General features: G+C 39.8%; 1 protein-coding gene across 1 annotated transcript in view; it reads right to left on the bottom strand.

The window, feature by feature from the left end:
* ppp2r2ba (protein phosphatase 2, regulatory subunit B, beta a) overlaps positions 1-13,357 on the bottom strand; it is a 41,166-nt gene that overhangs the window by 26,017 nt on the left and 1,792 nt on the right. The gene's annotated exons all lie outside the window — the stretch shown is intronic.

Raw genomic sequence — 13,357 nt, 5'->3', positions numbered from 1 at the left:
GTTAGTTCAGGAGCTGCTTCTAGTATGAATTAACTAGTCAGTATAATAAAAAATGCATATCACAAGTTCTCACAGCCTTTTGTGTCTTCAAATATTTTCTCTGTATCAAACTAACAATCAAAAACCAAGAATAACAAAACAAAGAAACTCTTTTCTGTAAATGGAATGCTTTTCCAGCTTTCACACAATTATAGGCTGTTGTAATGTACATGCCTACTGTGTGTGCTGTAGTACCATGCTGAAGCATTGTTATGTGCCAGCCACACGGTATGTAGGTAATCACGCTTGTTGGACAGGGAGTGTCTATTCAAGAAGAACTCCTGTTACTAACAAGAACAGCAGCAGTGTGGAAATAGCCTGACCCCACATCTGAACATGTTTCCTCCCCCCCCTTTTTTTCTCTTTTTTTGCTACAGCTTGCCAGAGAGGGTTCCCTGCAGCCATTCAGTCATGTTTCAACCAGCCCCATGTGACAACAGAACATGTTCTCTGTGCACCTCGGTTCAAGAGTCCCCCACCCACACATACACAGACTCAAGCTCACACACGCAAATGCACATTGCTTTATTACAATAGTCCACACACACGCACTCCGTCAACAACAAAGACAAACACATGCAAGCATGTCACACTTAGAGGCTGTAATCTCCAGGAAAATCCCATTTGGCAGAGCAGCTGCCAGCGTGGATCACAGATAGACTGTAGTTGTGGTGCCCACAGGGTAGCAAGCTGTCCATCCACACTTTTCTATCAAGCAGAGTCGCCAACCACCCACCCACCCCGAAACCGAAACACACACCTAAAGACGAGCTTAAGATGGGATCAGGCTGTACCACTGTGATGGTAAATTCTTGCCATTTGCCACTCTAATAGGTAGGTGTCAATAAGCTCAAACAGCCTTTTTCTCATTTAAACAGGGCTTTGTTTTGTTATTTAATTTATTGATTTGTTATGAGGGGAATCTATGTTGCAAAGTAGCTGCAGGGATTTGCCATTTTTGATGTAGCATGATGTGAGGAGACTTTCTGGCAAAAGTGGTCCGTCCATCTGTCTGCTTATCGTGCTGGCTGGCTGTCAAAAACACTTTCTCTGTTGATGTGAAATGAGACTTGGATAATAAAATAAAATATTAAAACCAATCTAAATCTTTCATATGCATTACAGATCTAATAAAAAAACAGCAACAAACCATATCCACCTATCACACCATCCACAAATGTACATAGAATAAATTTAAACATACAATGACAGCATGTCATCCGCTCAAGGCTCCAGCATTAAAGGAGATAATCTTATAGCACCACCAGCTGGTAAAAAATACATATTACATGCTTGAACCTAAGCAACGATTTAAGATTGATTTAGCTCATTTTATAACTCCGGCCATGATCCCTAAAAGCTGTTTGTCAGCCTGTACAGTTTACAGTACCACAGTTATGCATCTGTGTAATTTGGGTTTGTTTACTATTACATTCACATATTTATTTATTTTTTGGGACATAAGTGTGCCTACACTGTTAAAGATAAATGAGGCTGGGTCCTGTCTTTGTTAAGACCAGATCAGAATTAAGAGCAGGATGTGCATGTGCATTGTTGAGCAGGGATGCACCCATTTGTCTGCTGGATGGTATCATCTTATTCACCCTTTTGTATTCACTATTCATTTACTAAAGTGTCTCCATGTGATGCTAAGCTTAGAGAAGGTCATTCACTGGAAGAGACCTATTGACTGGTTGAAAGTCGTGGCACATTGATTGTATGTGTGTGTTACACACATACACACAGTGTGTGTATGTGTGTCACAGCTACATAAAAGTGGAGATGAAGCAGAGTGTGAATTTGTAGCAAAGGTTGTGTGCTTGTTTCCGCGGGTGTGCTGGTGCTTGTTTTGAGGGATGTGCCAGTTTACCTGCCAATTGTTGTTGTTGTCTTCATATCAGATTTAATACGTGTGTATTTGTTTAATTTGTGTTCAACATTCAAAGATGTAATTAGTTTATTTATTTAACACTTGTGTATCTGGTGCAAAGAGGCATAAATAATAATCAAAACCAAACAAAAAAACCCATCTTGCTATTGATTTTGCAAACAGCTGGCAGGCAAATGCATTTTTTCAAACACTGAATTTTATAGTAGATCCCTCATTTTGAATATATTTTGTGGAATAAATGAGTCAAAGATAACACAAAGCAGACCTTAACCATATTAGCATTTCTAGAAATATACCAATGTTAGCATGAAAGAGAAATATGTCATATATAATGTAATGGATGTCATTTTAACAAGTAATTTTGTGAATGGGTCATAACACAGTTCAGACATTGAAACGGACATTAACAGTTATTTATAAATGATTAAACACACACACAAACAAAATATATTAACAGTCAAATATAGTAAGCCAAATTAAGATAAAAGTGAAATTCACCTTTGACTTTTTCAATATAACATGTCACCAATACATAATTCTCTGAAAAATGTGTTTATTATTTCCAGCACGCTGATTCTTGAGTTATTTCCTAGAACTTGCTTTGTGAGGTTAAAACTGAAATCTAATCATTTTATCCTCGAATCCCAAGAAAGTTTGTGGAGTTTTTTTTAAGAAAAACATAACGATTTGAGCTGCAATTGTTGCCAGGACAACAGGCTATATATAGATGTTAATAGTAGTTGTCTCTGATAAAATATAGACTGCATATAAAAGATGGCTGTAGCCATTGACAAATCTCTCTTTGGTTTGTGAGGCTGTGTTATGAAGCCTCAAAATGTGATGAGTAAGTGGTAGATGAGACAGGAAACTACATGCTCATGGGACAGTGAGTTTTCAATCACAAGGGTAGGCCTGCCATAAATCATATCCTGTTTTATATTTAACAATACATCAATGTGGTGATTAAGACCATAAAGCAAGAGAGCAGGGTTTGAGAGCTGTTTTAAATTAAAGATTTATTTTAATTTTTTTTTAATACAATCCACCTTCTTTTTGTAACCAGTTTGATCAGGCATATCAGCATTTTAACTTCTCATTCTTTGTCCCACATTGAGTAAATGTCCCATAATTTTTATGGACTCAACCCTGGGGACAGCATCTTTTCTAAAGTCTGCTTGCTTCCAAAGCCACCCTCAAAAAATTGTCATCACTGTCACAAGGTACACTGATTTGGCCACAATTTGACGGACCAGCCACAACAAACACTGGGAATTTGCTTATGACTTGAAGCTGGTGGAAGGTGACTGTGTTATTTTTCAATTTCACAAATGGAGAATACACAATTTAGACTCACCTTCAGCTTGAGTGTCTCACACAAACACACTCTTTGCTTCAGATTTAGTTTTAGTTTGTTGGGATCTGGTCACCCTACTGCCCTGTGATATGAATTATACTTAAATGAAATGTGTGTGTGTGTGTGTGTGTGTGTGTGTGTGTGTGTGTGTGTGTGTGCGCGTGTGCGTGTGTGTCTGTGCATGTGCATAAGACGTGGGTCACATGTCAGTAGGAAGAGTTTGCATATACCGTATCATCATGTACAAAGAATTAAAAGAAGTTCATGTGAGTATGAGATTACACATTTTCATGGTCATGCCAGGTTTGTGCATGTGTCCCGGATGAGCGGCATAGATACTGCTCTCCCTGCATGTGAAGTGACAGCATCAATATGGAATCCATAATTTGCTCACCCCTGGCCTCAGAAACAAAGCAGAGCTAATTACTCTGGTGACACAGAGGGCACAACCTGCCAGCTGAGGGCCTGGAGGAGAGCTTTGAGCTGAGCGAGCTGCAAGAGGTCGACGTGTGGAAGCAGCCCTGTGATTTCAGAGTGTTCACCACAGATGTTAGAGGCCATACACTTGGATGCACAAGTATGCAGATAAACACACTCACACGGATTTCTGAGGGCAGTGGCGCTAAGAGGACCTCCATCTCCTCTGACAGACGAGTGAGTGAAGCCGCCGAGAGAATGCAAAACGAGGCGGGGAGTCAGGCTGGGAGTTTTGCCTTACAGACATGCTTCAGTAATCACACAGCAAGGAGGCAGACAGATAGGATGTTTCTTCATGAAACAGCCATTTCCTAAATGTGGAGGTTCTTCCTGGCAAATCTAGCTTCTGGAACCTGACCCTGCTGCTTACAGGGAAAACCAGCACGCTCAGACAATCACATGTTACATGTCCAAACTGTTGCTTTTCCACTCAAGTGTTATGTAAAATAGCAGCAATCAGACACACTGAAATATGTCACACACATCTGCGGGGCACACGTACTAATCTCACAGCTAATGGCTTAAGTTTGAGGTAAACAGTAAACAGCCCTGTGTGCCAGGACAGCTTGGTCTAGCTGCACACTGTCAATACTAATGACATCAGGACACAAAGTATCACTATGGAAACCTGGAGGCCCTGGGTCTATCCCACACCCCTGTGTACTACCGGAAGGCTGCAAGAAAAAGAAGCCCAACTGGGGGAATAAAATGAAAGCGAAGGTAAGGAAAATCAAAAACAGAGAGCGCTAAAGGATGGAAGCTAGTGAATGAGATTCTGTAAAATGAAAACGGGTGGAATCAAGGGTGAGCCAAATGCCTGAAAGAAGGAAAGAAAAAGAGGGGGAACGGGTGAGTTGTGGGGTTTGGAGGCAATGGTTGGTTGAAGCTGGTTTGGAGCCAGAGGCGAGTGCTTGGTATGAAAACAGGCAGAGCAGTGTGTGACAGCCAAGCCTGAGATTTAACTCTGCCGGAAAAGAGCTCCTTCCCCCCACCAAAAAAAAAAAAATCTGCACTCTCATCTTCTACCCCTCCTCCTGCATGCATCACCCTATCCATCACACACTCCATTCCACAGCCCGACCGCCTCTCCTTTTACTCAGCGACACTTTCAAACAGACCAGATGGGCTCAGTGAAGCACACCCCACTGTCTGCTGCCATCGACATCACTGTAATGCTACCGGCCTCCTGAGCTGCTTTATTTCCAAGTACAGTTTTGCTAAAGTGGCTGCTGCAAAACCAGCTTGGCACAGGATCACTGTGGGCAGGCCTAACAGTATGAGGTAATGTGTGGCTCATTAAGGGGAAAAAAAGCAATACCTCTCAGGTTAGATCAGTCAGAGCATGTTGGGTCTTGGCCTTCAAAAATATTTACTATCAAGCGTAAAATTGGCTGCTGGAGGGAAACTTAATTTAGCCTCAGTATTGTGCTTTGTCACCCACCGGGCTGCCAAACACCTTTTATGCTAGGTGGGTCACAGAGGCATTTGGTCAGAACAATGTGAACTAATCACAGGAAGCCACGGTTAAGAAGGAAACGAACATCGTAACAGAGTGGGTACAAACCTCTGAGTTAAAGTATAGAGTTAAAGTCAGACTGCAGTTGCTGGAAGATTAATAACTGCCTGTTTGTCTTTAATTCTCTTGAACAATTTTATATGTAAGAAATGCAATGTTTGAGCTTTAAAATGTTTTTGGAAATTTCATCTTTACAAGCAATTATGTAAATTGGGGTTTAATAATATGGGCTGATTAGACTGAGATTTAATCAGTAATGTGATTTGGGAAATCGCATTGTCTAATTTAATTTGAGCTAAGCTTTTTTTTTCTCTTTTTTTTGGACTCCTTGCCTTCTGACTGAAATCAGTTTCTGTTGAGCCTCAGCAGGCTCGAGAGATGGCGCCTAAGCAAATGAGATAACAAGTGCTGAACTGACAGACTGTCATCCAGTCACGTCTGCATAATCCCAGAGTATGGTACTGGTGTCATGGTGGGATTTAAAATGAGACAAAGCTGGTCAACAGAACACTTGGCTAAGAGTTATTTAAAAATAGCAGAAATCCAGATAAATATTCATATGGTTAAAACCTATTTTAATATACCTTACATCATTTACTTTTTTAATTATTTTTTAAGCATGTGGATATAGTACATGTGTTGCATTCATTTCATTCTTTTGTAAAGTTAGTTTAAATGCTATGTAATGAATATCTAATACAAACACTTTTGATCACAAGTTTATTTTGTCTTCTAGAAAAAAATCAAAGCATATTCAAAATTTATATTCAATACAAAATAACTATAAATTTGTATTCAAAATTTAAGCTGTTATAACCTGTTACTGTAATGTACAAAACAAAGTCACAACAAAGCAAAGTGATATTTTGAGTCCTCATATATCATCCACCATATACTTATATGTTGGCAGTAAGAAACATAGTTTTTAATAGCCCTGTATAGCATCAATCATTAGCTTGACCGTGAAGACCTTGGTGGGTTTAAGCCAAAGTGTAATGGATTGTTGACCTCACTCTACACCTTCAGCTTCAAATCTTTTATTACGCCCAAGAAACATATAAAATGGGACTAAACAAGTCCATCAGGATTTTCAATGATCTGACAAATAACTTGGCAGCAAACAGGACTAAAAGCATGTCTCAGAAGTTTGTACTTTGATTTTTTTTTAAATGTTACTGAAAACTAATTAGCAATTCTATGGATACATTAAACAAACCCAGTTTAAGTTGTGATCAGTTCATCCAAATATAATCCCTACTGTTTAACATGAAATGCCCCCAAAAGATATTTGACTGATACTGATATTTGTAGTTCTCAGTTCTGGGATTAAACAATGGTACAACGGTAGCTATGAATTAAATAAGCAATCATAAATACTAAATTGCTCACTTTAAGTGTGCGGCAGATAGATGCTGTTTATCACAAGTCGTCAATATCAAACGTGACTTATAGGTGAACAACGATATAAAAGGACTGAGTTCTGGTTTTCATGTGACATCATGTGCTGGAGAGTTGAATGTTCTGTACTCTGTGTGCGCTTCTGTGTGCAGGACTCGGGGGTTGTGGGGTAGCACAGTGAGTGAAAAGAGACAGCAGGGAGAGGCTGACTGGTACTTCATGTACTGCTGCTGTCTGCTGCCTCATACTGTAACATCTGGCTACATTATTTATCCAGTGCCATGTCTTCAGTGTATAACACCATTCAGATAGGACAGTAAAAGCTTTCACTGTGGTATGGCACGAGCAGTGATGAAGCATTCCTCCCTCTTCCCTTCTCCCTCACACTCACATGCAACACTATACTCTGTGGTTCTGACAGACAGAAAACATAACAGATGACTCATAAACATCCTGCAATCTAAAGCTGTCTCTGCTCCAGACTATGTTTTGGTTTTGATTCCTGCCTCTTATCGACCCTAATGCTCAGGTTGTTTTGTACAAACAGAAGTGCGATGACTCTGCAACCGTGGATGGCTATTTTCAGAAGGATATTGGAAAAACTATGCTGGGAAACCATAAAAAGGGCACCTAAACCAAGATCTAATTGGATCACAGCTATTGCTTCTATGGGTGCGGTTAGGTTTGGGTTTCTACAGGCAGCTGAAAGGAACACCAAGTCATGTCTGCTCCTTAAACTGAATGCTTACTATCCTCAGAGCAGGTGACATTGTCACCTCTCCTTCACTGTTTTCCTGCAGCTTTTTGGTAGGATGTACTCAGCATTATTCTGTTTTATTTTCACTAGTCCCCAAAAAAGAACTATAGTACAGTAAAACTACAATTTTCATGCAGCTATGTTGTTAGTTTAAATTATTTTCTGTATATTTTCAAAACCTGAATAAAAAGATTTTTAGCCACTTGGGGGCAGCAGAAACTACATGTGAATAAACAGGTATCAATATTTACTCTAGCTTAACTGTTCTGGCCTTACCAGTAGCCTTAACTTTGTATTTTAAGTGCTGCAAACTATGCAGTATCAAGAAACTGCACAATACAAACATATAATAGATTCCTGCCCCAGTATACACATATATGTTATCATTCCCATTGCACTCAGTGTACATATGAAAAAATTCCCTGTGACTGTATTCACTGTATAGAGCAACCATTTTTTGTACACCATTATTTATTTATTTTTCTATTTTTTCCTAATATCTCTCTAATTCACTTTTTCTCGTTGAGCCTTGTGCTGCTGTAACATGTGAATTTTCTCCAGTGTGTCTTTATTTATATTGATCCATTGCTGAGACTGGACCAAAAAATAATGTTGTACGCTATGAAGCCATAAACCTTATAGCTCTTTGTGGTTTTATTATTATAATCCCTCTGATAAACATCCAGTCATGATCCATTAATACAGATACATTATTTATAGCTACTTTAAGAATATTAACTGTTATAAAATTGGACATTGTTAAAAGTGTCAGTAGTTTGGTTTGCATTTGTGCTACATGTTTCTGTTGCACTCCTGAAGCTTCCAGTTGTAGGAACTGTGTAATGCTTGTGTAGTTGGCTAACTTGTTTGTGTATTTATTTCTTCTTAAATACACGAGTGGGTTTGGCTTTGTTTTTTTAAACACTTTTAAACCAGCAGTAATTTCTATTTTTTTCCACATTAGCTCAACCCCTACATCCAAACTGTACAAAACCCCCCACTGAACTACAAGTGCCAGTGTGTACCTCAACCCTTACACAACAAATACAATAACGCCCACATAATCGGTACGTCTGCTTAAAGTTAAAAATCTGATTTCTTCCATTTTGGACTGCATTGTTTCAAATATGTGCGGTCGCTTTGTTTTGTTATCTCTTGTACCATTTGTGCTTCTAATCAGCTGTATATCCTTGTCACAGCCGTGGCACAGTCTCATTAAAGTTTCATCCAAGCTAGTCTATTCTTCCAGTTTAAATTCACAAAGATTTAAAAGGCTGCAGCGCAAACAAGTGAAGTCTGCGTGTGTCACCTTGGCATGCTGAACACTTGTTATACCTTCCACTGTGGCAAGTCTAATATTGTGTGCGCGTCATAATTAAAAGCACCAAAATAGGAAATAAAGACGAGAGCTAGGTATCAGAACTATTTTAATTACACCACAACAGTATCAAATTAATACTGCCTCTATAAACTTGTTTAGTACATCCAAGACTATATATTGCACTCATTGCCTTATCTTTTTTTTCAGGGTCTAATAATAATACAAGATGCAGGAGCACTGCCATGTCAAGGGTTTAATGAATTGATTTTTATTGCACCACTGTGAGCATGTTCATAGTAACCTGCCTCATTCAACATCTCTTTTATAAAGCCAGAGAGGCAGATGGGCGGAGAGAGGGGGCCTGAAAGGCAGAGGAAGCCCATCCTGATGTTCTATATATACACCAGTCCCAATAGTAGTTGTGTCTCTGCTGCAGCCTGTCAGCTGGAGCACAAGCCCAGCAGTCCAGCTTGCAAAGGAGCCCCTTTGTCTGGCTCCCAACCGGGGCACAGTCAATGTTGTTTAACAAAAATGGGGAGGTCTCACCATTAAGTTGCAGGCCAGAGGATGTAACATAATGTTTATTCTAGTTCTACATATGACGAAACTGTGATAAAGAAACAGGACAAAGAGACTTGTGTCACTGTGTTTGCTGTAATAATACGCTAACCCCTGTGAGGCACAGAGACTCACTTATACTGTAACTGTGCGCTTCTTTTCTTGTTTTCCTGCAGATTTGCTGCAGAAACTTAGCAGGAAGTGTTTGCTGTAAATTGAGATTACGGGAAAATCCTGTGTGAGGAGGACACTGATATGTTATGGTGTTTTTGTCTCACTGTGCAAAAGAATGTTCCTTTCAGTTCCCAGTGGCTCCTGAGATCCTCTGCTTTTTCCAGATAGTGTATTATCTGCTATTTATTTCCTTCTGTTAAAGCACCCAACTTGTCTCGCTCTATTTAATTTAGTATTTAAATAATTCTTGTATACCTGATGTTCCTCACCATTGTCTATCTAGGCTCTCCTTTTATTGCTCTCTCTTTCCCGTCACATCCATCAGATCGCAGCAGATGGCTGCTGTTCTTTGAGCCAGGTTCTGCTTGAGGTCTCGTCCTGTTAAAGTTTCCCAACATTCCGAGGTGACTGATTATAGGGAATTTTCCTCTTAAGGTCTTCTCTCAATTATTGTAAATTCTTTACCTTGCAATATAAAGCTACCCAAGGTGGTTGTTGCTCTAAAGTGGCACTAAAAAGGAACAGAACAGTTTTGTTTTCATGTTAACTGTAAACTGCCTGTGCAGCAAGGGCAGAAGCTGTTAGGAACCAGGCTAAGATACATATTTCTAAGCTTAGGCCTAACCTACCATTTAGGACAGGCAGTCCATCCACTGGTTAAGAACAGTGGGAGTGAACCAAAGCAATACAGCAAAACATAAACAGTGCACTGAGTGACACTAAAGGCATCCGCATAAACGTTTAGTTACTTGGAGCTACTTGGCCCCATGTTAAAATACATTTTTATTCAGTACAACTTTAAACTTTACTCCATTACAAGGATTACACAGCTGGGAAAAATGGATGGATGCATGACTACAGCTTTGGTCATTCGTTTGCTAAAACCGAAACAAATCTGCTGCTTTGTCATTCTAATCCTTTGCATGCAGCCACACTTCTTTTTTTCTTACATTTACACCACTAGGCCTATGTCATGAGAGCACCTGCAGGCAAGAAGCCAGGAAAGTGTGGAGGATCAATCCAGGTGGGAAGAAAACCTTACCGCTTTTACACATCAAGTTTACTTTACTTGTCATTAGGGTACCATTCAGTCTTTGAAACCTGCTATAAGTTGTCTTCTCTGTTTTAGATAAGCTTTCTAGAATATGTGGAAATAACCCCATTTGATCCCTCCTATCTCAGCTTGGATACTATTTAATTAACGAGTTAAAAAGCGAGATAATGGACATGTGATACTAACTGCAGGAGTATCCTATCCCTTCGAGGGCTGTCTCCTTTTTGACAAGCTGAAACAGAACAGTCACACTTGTAAGTGTGTGAATTATGTGAGTTTGGTATGTAGGGTGTTTGTCCCCAACGGCATGCAAGGGCAGGATGATTACGACAAGTGTGTTTTGAGCCGTGAACTGGGTGTCTGCCAGGGTAACAACAACAGAGTAGGATGTAAGATAAGGGACTGAACACACACACACACACACACACACACACACAAGCATATGCAATGTTCCTCAAACACACAAACACACGCTGTGTTCTTCAAACACAAAACTCCAACTCAGTGTCATGCTTTGTCAGACTGTCGACAGAAGTTCCCCTCCGGCAATGCCACGAAAAGCTCTTACAAATAAAATAACCACGATGTAGCAAAAATACACAAATGCACACGCGTGGCACGAGACACGTGTCAGCTATACCTAATAATCACAGAGACTTGACACAGATCTAATCTCAAAAAGATTAATTAATTAATTAAAAATCACTTGCCTTTCAGCTCAACTCCCCACCCCCCTAGCATAATAATGTACCACAGGTTTCCCCTTAGACACTACAGCCAATAGATGGAGGAAGCTGATGCAGGACTTGCACTGCTGATTGATGGCAGTTTGAGATGTGGTGAGATGTCAGTTGGGGGGGGGGGGGCACTTTTTCTTTTTTTCCTGACTCAAACACCAAGTAGCAGCAAAGACACACATATGCAGTCCCTTCAGAAAACTTGAAGACTTAATCCATCACACCCCTGCTGACAGACTCATGAAAAAAGAAGAAAAGTGAACACCAGGGGACAAAAAAAAGATAAAAGCCACAGAGAGACCAATACAAACTTATAAACTTATACAGGGAGGCAGACAAAAGCTTGCAGTGTATCCCTCAGAGACTGGACCCAGGTGAATCCGAATGATGCTGGCACATTGCTCTCTACAATGGCCCAGATAAACAAAGAGAACACACACACACACAGACACACACACACACACCATGGTCAGTGCAGTGCTTATATAATATATTTTCCACTAACATGGTAACTGCACACTCATCTTCCCTGCGGTGAACCTCACTCAGCTGGAGCAGACATGAAGGAGGACTACAGTGATGCACCACCCAGCTTCCTTCAGACCAGCATGTCCGAATAAGGGGCAATAAATGCCAACAAGGTCAAAACGGGACACACCAGCAAAAGCTTTTACGCAAGCGCATGCATAGATTCTAGCACAAAAACAGCTACCTTCTCTTACTTTTTAAAACACACCCAAACACATAGTGTGCAGAAGTATTTGTCTCTCTTTTTCTTTCTTTTATTTTTAACACATCATATTTCTAAGGTGATCTGCTGTGTCATCTCACTCTGCTGGCCTCCAGCACATGAGATTCAACATCTCTCACTCTTGCTTTCTCCATACAACTGTTTCATATTTCTTCACACAGGGAGCAGCACAGGATCGTGTATCATATTACCAAGGCTGAACAAGGCAGCCACGGTTTTTTTCTTCTTCTTCTTGATCTATCACTTCCTCTATTATACCACTCTCTCATGTCAGGCAGAGGGATGGAGACTCAGAAAGTGAGTAAACAAGCTTGGAGTGAAGACAGTGAAAAACATTTTGGTTGTTGGCCGCACCTCTTAACATCAGGGAGCTCAAACTGAGTTGGTATTTGCGATCGAATGCAGTAATGATAAACATTTCTATCATGTTTACTCCATGTGGTCATGGTGAGAAACTAGGCTACAGGAAAAGCGGGTCAATTTATATTTTACAAGACAAATATAACATCTCTAAATTTAAAATCCACATATGTACACTCTAAGTATATAAGAAAAGTTTTCCATACCCATTTGTTAAAAACCTTTTTTGTAAGTTATTTTGTTGTGATTCATATTTTGTGCAATGCATTGCTCCTGATCTCGTTTATAGCTTGCATCTAGTATTAGATAAACACACTTTAAACCTTGGACCTTGGATTTTATACAAATTCAACAATATTCTGGCTGATATAAATAAGATGACGTTTATTGACGTCAGATGCTGATATTTGTCTGACGTGTTGTGCCGCTTTTGTGCTGATTAAATGTTCAAAAGCTGTGTGATGGAGATCTAAATGACTTTGAAACAGGTATATGTTCAAAATGCACTCAGATTTATTTCCACTGCACAATCAGAGCTAACTAAAAACAAAATAAACAACTAGAATCAGTGCTGGCTTTGGCTATGAGACAAACTGATAGCCATAATTTCACAGTCAATGTCTATCTTACATCCGACCTCCGCTTTAAGTGCTGTAATTAATGTTTGATAATCATACTTTAAATGGCTAATCAAGATTAAATTAGTCAGAAGGATGGAGGGAAGAAAAAATGAAATTTAGAACCGGGAAAGATCTGTGATGAAATAGAGAAGACACATAAAAAGTGCAAGAGTAGGTAGCCTCAAGTGCTTCTTCTTCTTTGGTGAATATATACAGTATATAGGTCAGCTCTACATGCTGTCTAAGACCTTGTCAATGCCCACAACATACTGGGACGTACAGTGTATCACACTATCTTCCCTTCTACCAGAAGGCTGAGGGCAGAGCACACACAGGAAAGAGGGCAACCA

Source organism: Oreochromis niloticus, linkage group LG2 (genome assembly GCF_001858045.2).
Source record: "Oreochromis niloticus isolate F11D_XX linkage group LG2, O_niloticus_UMD_NMBU, whole genome shotgun sequence".
NCBI lineage: Eukaryota > Metazoa > Chordata > Actinopteri > Cichliformes > Cichlidae > Oreochromis > Oreochromis niloticus.
The sequence above is the reverse complement of the archived record's forward strand: the minus strand, read 5'-3'. Positions and strand labels throughout refer to the sequence as shown.